The following is a 12,918-nucleotide window of genomic DNA, read 5'->3' as shown; positions in this document are numbered from 1 at the left end:
GTCATTTAAACACGACCAGGCAAAAACGGAAGTTTTGCGACCGTTTCCTTCTTCTGTTGTTCATTTTTTACCCGCTAATCATGCCCTCGTCTTATCTCTCAACTGTCTGAGTAACGTCTCCTCCATTCAGTATTTCCAATATCCATCGAAACCGTATCATTTATCGCAGTTTTTGATTTGTCTTCCTCTTTGTACAGCTGTCGTCTTCATTCCTTTGAACTCACTTTGCAGCTGCGTGAATCATTTAAAGCGAGAGATCAGGTTCCGTAACTTTAGGACCCTATGTACCGTTCAGAGTTATTTATTTTTCTATGCAAAATTACTTAAAGAATCTCCAAAAATAGATGAATTGATTTCACATGCACACACAAAAGAGCCTTTGTGAATGCTTTGCTTTTTCCAATCAATAGATTTATGCTCATGGGCATACCCCCCGACCTGAACACCCACTTGACTTTGGACGGTGCCTGTGCACATTCCTCTTCTTAGTTCAAGTGCCCTATTTGATTTTCTCCCCGTTGATGGTCACCTGTGTGACCGAAATACCGGTATAGGAGTTCTTCGTAATTATTTTTATTGGCCTTAGGATCTTCTTCCTTGAGATTATTTCTTTAACAGCCAATAGCTCCACATCTTCCATTTTAAAACGGCTTTCGTCAAATGATTCGATTGATCCTTAAATGAATGCGATGTAAATGTAGGTCGTCCGATTGAATTCCAAATGTCATCGTAGTTCTTCTTCCTACATCCGGGGAACGTTTCCTAACATGATAACTCGCTCGTTTCTGGGATAGTATCGGTCTGAACCCAGAAATTAGCGCAACTTCACCCATTATTCTTCCCTCCTCACGGGGTGGGGGTTCAGACTGAGGAGGAGGAGTTTGAGAGAGGATGGGGGAGAGGAGGAGTCGACCCAAACAGAGGGGAACCGAACCAAGTGTCAATGCCCCCCCGCGCGAGCGAGGCCGGAGGAGTCGACGCCGGTTCCTCGCGGGAGCGTTTCACGGAGGCTGCACATCGGCCAGCGAACACGCCAAGCGGTGGGTGGGTAAGTACCATGGACGTCCCCCCCGGGACCAGAGAGCGCTCTCATCAGCGGTTGTCCTACGGAGATTTTTTTATATTCCTCTCATTTACAGTTCGACCTCCACGAGGAGGGAGGGAGGGGAGGTAGAAGAGAATGGTCAGATGAGATGAATGAGGGGAGAACGATGAATTTTGTAGTTGGGTCGGGAGAAGTGTGGGTAGAGGGAGAGAAGGGGTGGGAGTGGGTAGGGAAAAGGATGGGGATACGGGGGAGAGGAAGAGATAAGTGAGGTGAGGAGGAGGAGGGAGATGGGAATTGAGGTAAGAGAAGGGAGGGGGTGGGGGATAATGATCTTGGGGAGTGTGGGGAAAAAAGGGTTGCGAGGTCGGGAAGGAAGAAAGCTCGCGGAGAAATGCCAGGGTGGCGGAAAACGGATCGCGAAAATATCAGAAGGCATATAGTTGGTGTACTGGCTAATTCTATTAATGCTACTTCTACTGGCGACTACCGTGTAGCGAGCACTTCAAGCGGAATACGCAGTCCGTTGGATCAGTCGTTAAATTATGTGACCCCATGGCGCATCTAGTTAACTGCGTAGGCTGATACTCATCGCCGAGTTTCCCTTCATCCATTCTTTCTCCCATTCCATAAAAAGCGATATACCTCTACCAAATAACCCAACTATCCATAATGATGCGGGTGACCTTAACTGTGGGTCGTCACCCCGAATTACTACTTGTACGGAACTGGCAGGGGGAGGGTTGCTTTCCCATGACTTTCATTCTCCCCGCGACCCGAGTTGGTAGCCACGTCGGTAACGCGGCTGATTCCCGCAACGGTTATAGTGTTGAAGATGCAACTACTCCTTCTCTCCGTGCCAATTATCCGCCAAACCCCCCCTCACATGATATATTTCCGCCGGCGCTTGATTTGGCGAGCAGAACGATTCGTTCGTCCAGGTTTATGTTTGTGGATTCATCTGCTTTTAGAAAAGCCCAATTTTACGTCAGTGACGATAGAGATCGGCAATGACGTATTCCTACGTCATTGCCGATCCTCTTCTGCTAGGTTTTGATGTGGGTTTGCAAAGTGGGACGAATTGGAGATGGATACAAAAATTGTCGACCGCGCGCATACCATTCATCTGAAACTGTCTGCTCACACCTAGGGAGAGAATGCGAACACAACAGGAGAACTCGTGACGTCCACGATGAAAAGAAGTACTATCGCTGAGGGTAAATAGAGGCCGTTCTTGATGGGTCTTTAGTATCTTGAGTCTCCTGTCTTGTAGCTGGAGTCTCGCGAATGGCGCAAACGGCATTTCAAATACGGCATTTTGTTAACTCTAATTGGCATAAACGGAGTCGACCATAAAGTGTCTAATCTTACGAGATGAAATATAACTTTCCGCTGCCAAGACTGCAGTCATTATTCCGACTTCTACAGAATAACGAAGTGAGATTCGAGACCCATTGCAAAACGGTTTTTAATTTAAGTAGCAATCCTAAGCTGGGGTATAATCAATGATAATGCTGTTACTGTCTAAGAGGCTGACGTTGAGAAGAGGAAGACAAGAGAGCAACAAGTGTGAAAAGCAGCTGGCACAGTTGAACATTATCACTTTTAAACAAATGGGTAGCTAAGCATTGAGTGCGCTGACCAACGACGGGGTGTTGAATGAACGTTGTGGATTCAAGACGCACCGCATTAGATAAGAAGACGTAATCGACTGCCAAAGTGGAGAATTACAATTAAGACGCCAGGAGTAACTTCACTTATTTGAACATTTGCCTTGTAAACGCCCATCCCGTGTGCTTTGCTCATGCGTTAGGAAAAGTATAATTTTTTTGCAAAGGGCAACCTGGCCCGGCGTACATTAGATGACATTCATAATCTCAGCGCTTTGCTAATTCTATTTTTTCAAAATAGATTTATACACTTCAGCACGTTTTATGTCAACAGATTCCGCCAGCTACAACATTAACTATCTAATTTTTTTCGTCTGTATGGACGTTACTTGCAGTCATAACCCTTTAATAGATCATTTCGCGAAAAAGCTATGGACATTTGGTTAAAGTAGTGAATAAAACGTCATTTTTTGTCCACTTAATTTAGGGCGTTTCTGGTTTATTTTTAATTATAGCCGTGGTAAGCTATTCCCGAAATTTTGATGAGTAATGAAAATTTGAGTGATGTTTTTTCTTCCAAGAAAAGAATACTGGGGAAAGAAAAACTTGAGGGTCCAATCGTTGACTTGACTGGACGAAATCAATTTAAAAGTGGAACTGGGTAAACCACTTATTATAATCTGGCAATGGGACGAGGGAGATTGGGCCATGCGAACAGCTGTAGTACATACTAATAGCATTTTTCCAAGTGAAGTCATATCGCACCGAAACATTTGCCTGGGAAAACTCCCTCTCGCGAAAATGCACAAACGCACCATCAATGCACGAAGTGAACTCCGACCTTCATATTTCTCGGCGGAAATACAGAAAAAAATACTCTTGGGTCGAAATTGATTCCTCGGAATAGTAACATTCGATCAACCCCAATCCCCCCTTCTCCCGATTTATCCTCCCCATTGCCGCTCAGAGGAATTCCGATTCGAGTAGGGGGGGGGGAACGTAGCCCACCCACCGTCATTGGCGCCCCTTTTCCTTCGGAGGGGAAGAATTGGAAAGGAGGGGGATTCGCTAACGGGAGGAAATGACAGTGGAAATGAGCGAGGCGATCGAGCTAGGGCTGGGAGTCTCGGGATGAGCGAGAAGGAAGAAGAGGATGTAAAACGGTAAATCAAAGCGGATGGCTGACTGCTTGAGCGGTAAGAGGGCCTCGTCCGGTCATGGCTAAAAGAAAGGGGCGGTAGTGACAATGGTCGTGCTGGAAGACATCTTCGACATTCAATTGTTTAGTTTATTCATGATCCAATTGACGACATCGCATTCGTATTCTCTCTTCTAAACGTCATTTGTTTTTTTATGACCATTTTGAGCGTTCTTGCATTGCATGTGATGAATTTCCGAGCCTGGCACATAATTTTTGTTTACAATTTTCTTCGTTTTGTTTAGAAGCCAATATTCTATTCACAGGTTACGTACAAATTGGGTTGACAAGTGATTAAATTCGCACACATTGTTTAGAGACAAAGAACAAATTTGCTTAATTCGGGAGAATTGTTCGGCCAAGATCGAAATGCTTCAAATCCAATATTAATTATCAACCCATTATTGCATTTAGTTAGTGATTTACATGTTATTGAGATATGATATTACTTTAAAGCTTGCTGCAAAACAGACACTTTCGAATTTAATTTTCAATGTTTTTTCTACGAGGGAAGAACGTGGTTGTTTTCTCTATCGGGCATTTTTACCGTCCTGCGTGTCCCAATGAGCATTCGATCCTCAGCAGATGTCCAAAGGGAATTGATACCTCAAGATTTCTGTGATTTCGAACTCACTACCTTTTCGTCTGACGGCGAGCGCGTTGCTCAACGAACCAACCAAACTGGCGTAGATATCCCTCTTTTCGCGTAATTTTGTATATCCCGAGCAAGTGATCGCCTTAGGAGTTTACCCTTATCAGAAACTAAAACTTAGGGAAAAACAATTGAAGAAAATTAGAACGGAGCCAACTGGGGTTTGAAAAATATATACACAGAGGGAACTAAAGTTTAAGCCAGTTCGTGTGGAGGAGAGAGCGATTACATTTGGTTGATCGGGGTATTTTCATGAGGGATCGCAAAATTTCACAGAATACAGCTTTCACCGTGAATAAAATTAGAGCAAAATCTATTTTATTGATTCATTTTTATTTGTCAAGTTAAGCTTTTCAATTAAAACTCAAACAAAAACGAAATTGTTTCGTAACCGAACGGAAATCTGAAAGCGCCTTGCCATTCAAATCATATTCTGGATGGGATAATTTTATAATCCACAGTTGCTTAAAGATATGGGATTAGGATCGAACCGTGAGCTTCGTGCTGGAACGTTTGAGGAGAGCTCTGGACGACTAAACGAGCTTCAAATGAAATTTTTACACGCTTAATGAAACACTTAAATTTTGTGCCCAACTTCCTGCTTTTCCACTTGCGGCTTCATTCCTAAGCCCGCTGTTGGTTTAATCCGTAATTGCGCATGGGGTCAGGGATGGTCAAATCTGGCTGAGATAATCTCGGGTTCAAAACGAAAAATAGGGGAAAATACAAATGTAAACAATTGTCTTAGGAAAAGGTGATTTTTTTTGGACAGGTCATAACGCATTCAACGTGTCAATAAGAATTGTCTCAACTCACAGATGGCAGGAGGTAAAAAACTTCATTTTGAAGATTTAGGTTCGACTTCTTATTGGTATCCCTAGACCTTGATCAGTTATCAGCCCTTCGGCAAAGTGAGCAAAGAATGCCTAGCAAATCGCGAATGGAAATTAATTCTTTTTGTGCAATTCAATTGGGTGCACAAAGTTTAATTGCAAGGGGTAAAGAGTGGGGGCTAACTATCACTTCATTATTCAGTCCAACCACAAAATCATAATTTTCTTCGGTAGAAAATATAAAGCTTCAAGATAAATGATGAAGAAAAGCGGCATAATGTGTCTTCCTTTGGAATTCTATGACTTCTCGGTTACGTAATTCTGAAGTTCTCTTATTCTTGGCTTTATATTTAAGTCCCAAAATAATTATATGTTGCAGTTGAGATGAAAAACATACGCTGTTAATTAGTAAAGGGATAACGATACGGGAAATGTTTATATGATGATGGTCGTGCAATGTTTACAAACAAATGATACGCACACGCATAAGCAATGCTATATCTTGAATTTTTCTCTATTTTAATCATAGGCCAGAAGACGAAGGAATTTTCAGAATTTGTAACTAAAATTATAAACCGCCCTGGTCTCTCTAATGGAATATACACTAGTAATACCCGAAATCACCTTACCGCATCACATTCATACATATACACGTAAATTTCTAATGCCGATAAAAGAAATGCTGTGATCAATCCAATCCCGTTTCACTCCTTTATCGATTCGGAATGAAAGCCACACGGCGGGCGGGGTCAACATTTCTCAACATGCATTTCTCGCCTTCCTCTATTTCGATGTCGATGCACGAAAAATATAACAGGAGAACGTCGCAGAAACGGCGGAGAATTGTAGGGGTAGAGACAATCATGAACCTTCCAAAATATAATAACCCCACCCTATAAAGAGGATTGGTATGCACGAAAATCTAGCGCAGTTTCACTTTTGACGTCTCGGAAAAATGTAATAATGCATCAACCAAACGTTTTTTAAGGTTCCATTCCCTCACGCGTGCTGTCAAACCCTCATATTAGAGGCATCTCGCGTCTTACGTAAACATTTCTGCTGTACACATCACATTTCAAGGCGTCGATGTCGTCCGTTTGCACAAAATGATTTACTCCCCGAATTTTCACGGTCCTCGAAAAGAAAATGACACTCGACGAAATGCAACGAAGCACGGGAATTTCCACTTCTTCAACTCGGGCCACCTTCAATTTTCACCCAGGCGCCTTGCCGCGCACCGAGAACGAAATGTCACCATTCGTGATACCGGGCGTGTGCGAGATAGTGCACCGGCACTAATGCACTTCCCCTAAATGCGAGAGGTTTATAACTTTTTTTGACGCCGAAGCACACCGGCGGGGGTAAAAATTCAATGTTCCTCCACTCCAGTTCACTTACCGGGCTAGCCCTTTTTTCAAAGAGGCGGCGACGGCAGCTGGGAAAGGCCTTGGGTTAATATCCCCCGGTCTCCTCACAATACTCCTACCAGCGCAGCACCGGTTATATTTCGACACTGAAACGCTTCCCAACGTTCTGTTTGCTCCCGAAGACTAGCGAATATCTCCGCCGATCGTTTTATTCTACCGGGAACTGTGGTACGATGTCAGACCATGTGCAGCGGACCAATCAGGGACCGCTGAGGCGGGAGTCCTTCTGCGCATGTGATTTCGCGCAAAGCCATTCGGGAAGGTTGTGTGGCGCGTCAGATGTCCGTCAGGCAGGGGTAGAGCGGCGAAGGGTACGACGAGTGGAGGTAGTCTGGGCTAGCTCACGCGAATTAAATGAAAGAAATAAAAATATTTATGAGAGGACTTTCATTTGCCGTCTCACGGGGCCGAGGAAATGTAGTTCGTCGTCGTGGTTTTTCAACTAGGGAGATAGCGGAAACGGAAGGGTGGGAAGGAGACGCTTATTCATGCCGTCGGGACACGAGCGAGCCACGCGGCCGGGCCCTCGCGATTGGGAAAGGCGGGATGCTCGGTCAGCGATCGATAAGGTGTTGTGCCCGCGGCGGCGGCGTCGTCTCCAGCCGGCTACCCAAGTCGTGCGCGTGAGGTCATCATTACCTACTCTATTCTTAACCTCATCGTGTGACCCTTTCCGTCGTTGTGACCGTGAGGGAGTCTCAATTTAATTCGTGCTGAAACGATTTTTCATACCTTGACCTGAGCGGTTTTTATTAAAAAGGGTCTCGGGCTTATTATTATGTAATGTCAACAAGACCCAATGGTCTACATGGCGTCGCACCCGATCTGTTCGCTATGTTAGCTGAGCAGTGAGCGGAGTCTTAGCTAGTCTCGTGGGTTTTGAAGGTTGCAATGTTATCGCGGTGATATGAAATTTGGTGCTAACGTAGAGATAATTTCGCTGATTAAAATTGACGTTCATTTGTATACCGTTCATTCGTCGAATATTAATTGTGTGTTCAATCTAAGTAGCGGTTTCGGTTTAAAATTACGGTGGTGTTATCCTCTAATAACTCCACCGCTTTAAATTCATTTGGGTCAGGGGATAAGATTGGCTTAACGTGCTACCTGATTAAACTGTTTTCTTGTTGCCAACCCATCTTCGTTTTCCTCGACAACGGCTTTGCAGATCATGAGGATTTTCGTTCATTTTGCAAGACAAATGAAGCTCTAGCTAAACACCCGCGGATGATGTCGGCAACACGCGTCGACGTCCTCTCAAATTGCCGTGCTGGAATCACTGGCAATCGCATAAAATAGTGTTCACTAAAGGGAATGAAGTTGTATCTGCATTAATTGCTCACTTCATTTAATATAAATCCCTGACAATCTCTATCATGACGGATTTTGAGATCAAGTCAATGAGAAAGTATCTAATAGTTAAGCGTGAATATGCCAGCGATAAGAGTTAAAAGTGACTTATGGGAGTGGATTTTATTAAAAATTAATTTAAGATATGGATGCGACGGTGTGGTTTCATATCCAGCACTCCCTCCTGCTTTCCACATATTGACGTATTATTATCGACCCCATTAGTCGGGAATTTAGTTTCCTTTACATGATCATTAATGAAATGTTATTCCTTACACTATTTGTTCGACAGGTCGGTAATGGCGATGTCCCCTTATTCTCTCTGCATCTAAATAATTTATCTTGCTAATTGCTATCATTTTTATACTTTCCGAAGTATTTGTTAGGATTTTTCTCTGAAAAACTGTTGCTACCTTCGTGTCAAAAACATCACTTTCTGAACTCTATTGATAGTTTTTCAAAGAGTAAAACTCATTTGCTTTGCATATTTACTCTCTGGAATTGGTGCGCACAATTCACATTTAATGGATGACTACGTTAAAAGTTACTGCAGCGGCATCTCTCGAAGTTACTCGGAACCTATTAATAGTAATTTAAAATGCACCTTGCCTAAAGGTGATTTCTTTCCGGTGTCCAGCTGTTTCTCAGAAATGTCTCGTGCCCTGAAAATCTCACGGTATAGTACTCCCTGGGATGAGATCCAACAGATTCAAACCTGAGACCAACCAGTCCGTGGCCGAAACTATACCCATTAGGCTACCATGTCGGTGGTGACTTGATACATAATAAATTCGAGAATATGTATTCACTCTTCGATGAAACCTTAAAAAGTATTGGAACCCAAAATATTTTTTCTTTCTCCTCCTTCCCATACCCCGACCAAATTTTTCTTTCTCCGACGAAAACAACAAAATACGAGTGAGAACTTATTATTTGCAGTCTCTCGCACTCGCTGGAGAGCCCTCGGAAACGTTGGAAGTTGCGATTCCTTTCCTCTTAGGCACGCGCAGTAAGATGGTTTACTTACTTCGGCGGACGAGTCTCGTTCCCTTAGCTGCCCGCGACTCTCCCTCTCTCTCTATCGTCTTGGCTCTTGGAAAAAACACACACGTTCCAGAAACGACTGTTTGCTCGGCGTTGCAAATACCAACTGAGCACTTTCATTGGGCCCGCACTCAATTGACCGGAAGGGAGGCTATGGGCATAATCGGCGTGCGTTCGCCGTCTTCGTCCAGGGAAGGCGGTGACCCAGTGACGGGGCGGACAAGGTCATTCCGCCTGCCACCCTTCCCTTCGCACACGCGGGTCGGTCTCGGCATCTCCTCTTGGGGTTGGTTAAGGTGTGCGGGCGGGGGTAGGGGGAGGGCAGAGAGGGGGGGGGGGCGTGTTGGTCTACCTCTACCGCCGGTTAAGGTGCAGACCTGGGTGTGTGCGCCGTCGCGCCACTTATCCCTCTTTCGTCTTTCTCTCTCTCGCTCTCCAGAGGATTGGCTCCCATAAGACGAAGATACTGTCCCTCAGGAACTGGGTATTTAATAATATCACACCGCCACACCGCTTAAATATTTTGAAAATTTTTTTTTCAAATTTCAATTTTCATAATTTTTCTAATAGTGGTTCCCACAAATTTGATAATTTGGTCTCGCGGCACCCCTATTTATTTGCATAATTTTATTCATATATGTAAAATTAACTGTTTTAAATAGCCACAACCCAAACCATAGCAATAAACCAGCCTGGTTTGGTAAGTGAGGCGAGCTAGCTCACCTAATACTAATCCCTATCCTGCGTGTGAAATTCACGTAAAACAAGAGTAGGGAAACCAATTTTTTTTCTGTGCCCCCAGTGGTCTCCGAGGAAGAACCGGGACCCAAAAAATCACACGCTTTGTGTGAAGCTGAGGGTACCCTGAGGCGTCCCCAAAATTCGAAACTAGGCCCTCCATTCTCAGTGGCCCAGCGCTCTATCCAGGGGGGCCCCAGCCCCCGTGTATACTTATAAATAATGAATTAACCGTACTAGTTATTTTATATGAAATATTACCTTTAGGATAATGCAGTGGTATTCAGTATTTTGTGACTCTGATTGAATGCCCATTTTGGAACTCCGATCTTAAATTAAAACTAATAAGCACTAAGAGACTACGAATCAATGAAATTCGTGGCAACCCTGATGTATCATTATGGCAATCCAGTTTGCCACAACACCCCTTTAAAAAACCACTGCATCAATGCCACCCGTTTCGAATCATACAAGGTGGTCATGTTCCCTGAACTCCTTATCGATTGCAAAGTTTTGAAAGGTGATAAAAACTTTTCGAAAAACTTGGAAATCATTGCATTCACTGCTTGATAAAAAGCAAGTCCTTTTTGCCTAGCCAAAGGTATCCAACGCTATTACTGTATAATCCACCGACCATTTTCAATTTCTTTGAATGACTGACCAGATTTAGAGTTCGGCTGTATCAGTCTGAAAAAGCGTTTGGACTAGAACGATACAACTTCGCACCTTTACAGACTTCCTAATGACATTTTTAATCTTCTATGAATTATTACTATTTCCATGGGGATAATCATGCTGGCCAGATGGTGGCGGTTAGTATGATATGTTACTCCTTGCCTATTTATTTACAAGCGCTGATACTAGTTTTACTTAAAGCGATACGAAACGTATCGGTATTACAAAAGTAAATAAAAAGGGAGAAAAATAGGATGTTGAGCATTTAAAATGTTAATTAAAAAGAACTAAAATAATTTGAAAGAAAGAATACAGGCGAGACAAAAACCTAATATTTAAAATATTATATGAACTTAGAAAGGAAAAATGTTTGAGCATATCAAGTGCTTTAAAAGTGAAATTAATATCTTTAACAATTAATTAACACATACTATGCTGTAATATATACCTTAGAAAGTAACTTATTATGTTGCATTATGTAGATGTTTGCATTAGGTAAACGCAATTGCATACGCATTGCAATGTAATATTGCATTGAATAGAAGATAGGTTGGGATCCTCTCTGATCCTGAAGACCATCAAATCAAACTTTATTTTGAGCATTTGTTTTGATGCTCTCTTAATGTGAATTGTGTATCACTCTTACCATTATAAAAGAGTAATAGCTTTCACCTCCTGCCATGCGTAGTTGGGTGACGTGCGTCACATTAGGTGATTTCGTAGATCTTCCGAAGTTGTGTATGAATAAGAAAGGAAACGAGTAATTTGATTAATTGATACACGAAAATCTGCCTAATAAATGAAAAATATTTTTTCGTTCTAATTCGTTCAAGTGGCAACAGATATGGTTGGGATCTTTATCGTCATTTAATGTGCCACCATAATGATTGTGGGTGGCTTCATTATTTGTGGAATCATTTACAAATTTTATAGCATTGAAAAAAATCCTGAGATTACTTGCAATTAATGAAAATTCATGGTGCATCAACATAGAAAAGGAAGAGAATTGAACGAATGTGACCATGAATGCAGGAGAAGAGTAATATATGTGAGGGAAAGCGATGAATCCATACAATCCATAGGCTCTTGGCTTTTAATTTGAATGATGCAACGCCCTTTCCCCCATATGATCCCTCCAAGTGATGCTTTAGTAATCAACCGGATAAGATAAGATTACTTTTTATTACGTGAAAGTTAGCTGATGGTGGGAAATTGTTTAAAAAGTATTTATTTGGCCCTAAGCATGTCACATCGTAATACGATCAAATACGGCTGGAAATGCAGTAGATCTAAAGGGATATCCATCATTTGAAAGCGAAAAAAGTCACTCAAAATTCGCGTTTGACTGAGTTGTTAGTAAAATTTTGTGGAATATTTTAGAAAAAGCTTTGAAAAAAATGAGTCGGTGTCGGTTGGGACGTATACTCATCAGCTTGCATCACACAGCAGAGGGCGACGCCCCTTGAGGAGGTTCCTCCGTTACTATGTGAGCCGTAAACATACTATCATGTTAGATTTATAAAAATACATTTTTTTAAATATTCCTTCTTGTTGCAAGAGTATTATAATAATAATAATTTTCCTGCTGCAAGAGAAAAAGATATTTGACTGCATATAAACCAGATTACATTTTGTGATCAATTCTTAAGACTCGGAAGTAGTGCAAGTCCCAGAAAAGAAGACGTGTGGAATTTTATCCAGCTAAAATATTAAATTACATATATTGTTTTGTATGGAAGTGTTTAAGTAAGATATTTTTATCCATCTTATATTATTATCCATGAGTAAAGTCGATGATTTATTAAGTGTCAGACTAAGTTCTTCGAAAAATCTCATAAACAACACCGCAATCAGCAAACGTAAACTTGACATTTGGGTTTATAAATATGATTTCGTCATGGTGATACCAACGTTCATTTGCGACGTGATGTTTGGATGACTCTTGCTTTGTAATATCGAACTGTTCTAAAATTTCTAGGCACTAAATTTCACTGGCTATTGTGTTCAATCAACCATGAGTTTACGTTGGGGTAAGCGGGTTTGTTAACTAACATATGTGAGCTACAAGCCAGATTTCCGGTTGATATTGCGACAATAGTGTCGCTGAGCTTAGACTAACCTAATATTTAAACGTTTTTAAATAACATTCTGAGTAAGATTTCGTGTGTTATATCGATAATTTGTAGCTAATTTTACATATTTTAACTCCTTATGCATGTCACAATGTTATCCTTAAATATGGTGGAATTGGCATGTTTATTGGATGAACTATTTATGCTTCAATTGTTTTCTCCTTCATAACCCGTAAAAAATAGGTTTTTTCAATTAAAAATGTTTGAAAATCAA

At 41.9% G+C, this 12,918-nt stretch overlaps 1 protein-coding gene across 2 annotated transcripts in view; it reads right to left on the bottom strand.

Moving 5' to 3' along the window:
- The window catches only part of LOC139688994 (fatty acid synthase-like), an 86,724-nt gene extending 77,562 nt beyond the window's left edge, over positions 1–9,162 (bottom strand). The window contains exon 1 of one of the 2 annotated variants that reach the window (XM_071586280.1): positions 9,143–9,162. The gene's annotated coding sequence lies outside the window, so the exon portion shown is untranslated. Of the gene's footprint in view, positions 1–6,736; positions 6,876–9,142 lie in introns of those variants that run through there. The other variant, XM_071586277.1, reaches the window with a different exon arrangement.
- Positions 9,163–12,918: the final 3,756 nt, after the last annotated feature.

The sequence above is a fragment of the Hetaerina americana genome, unplaced genomic scaffold, assembly GCF_022747635.1.
Source record: "Hetaerina americana unplaced genomic scaffold, ioHetAmer1.1.p SCAF_1, whole genome shotgun sequence".
NCBI classification, from domain to species: domain Eukaryota; kingdom Metazoa; phylum Arthropoda; class Insecta; order Odonata; family Calopterygidae; genus Hetaerina; species Hetaerina americana.
The sequence above is the reverse complement of the archived record's forward strand: the minus strand, read 5'-3'. Positions and strand labels throughout refer to the sequence as shown.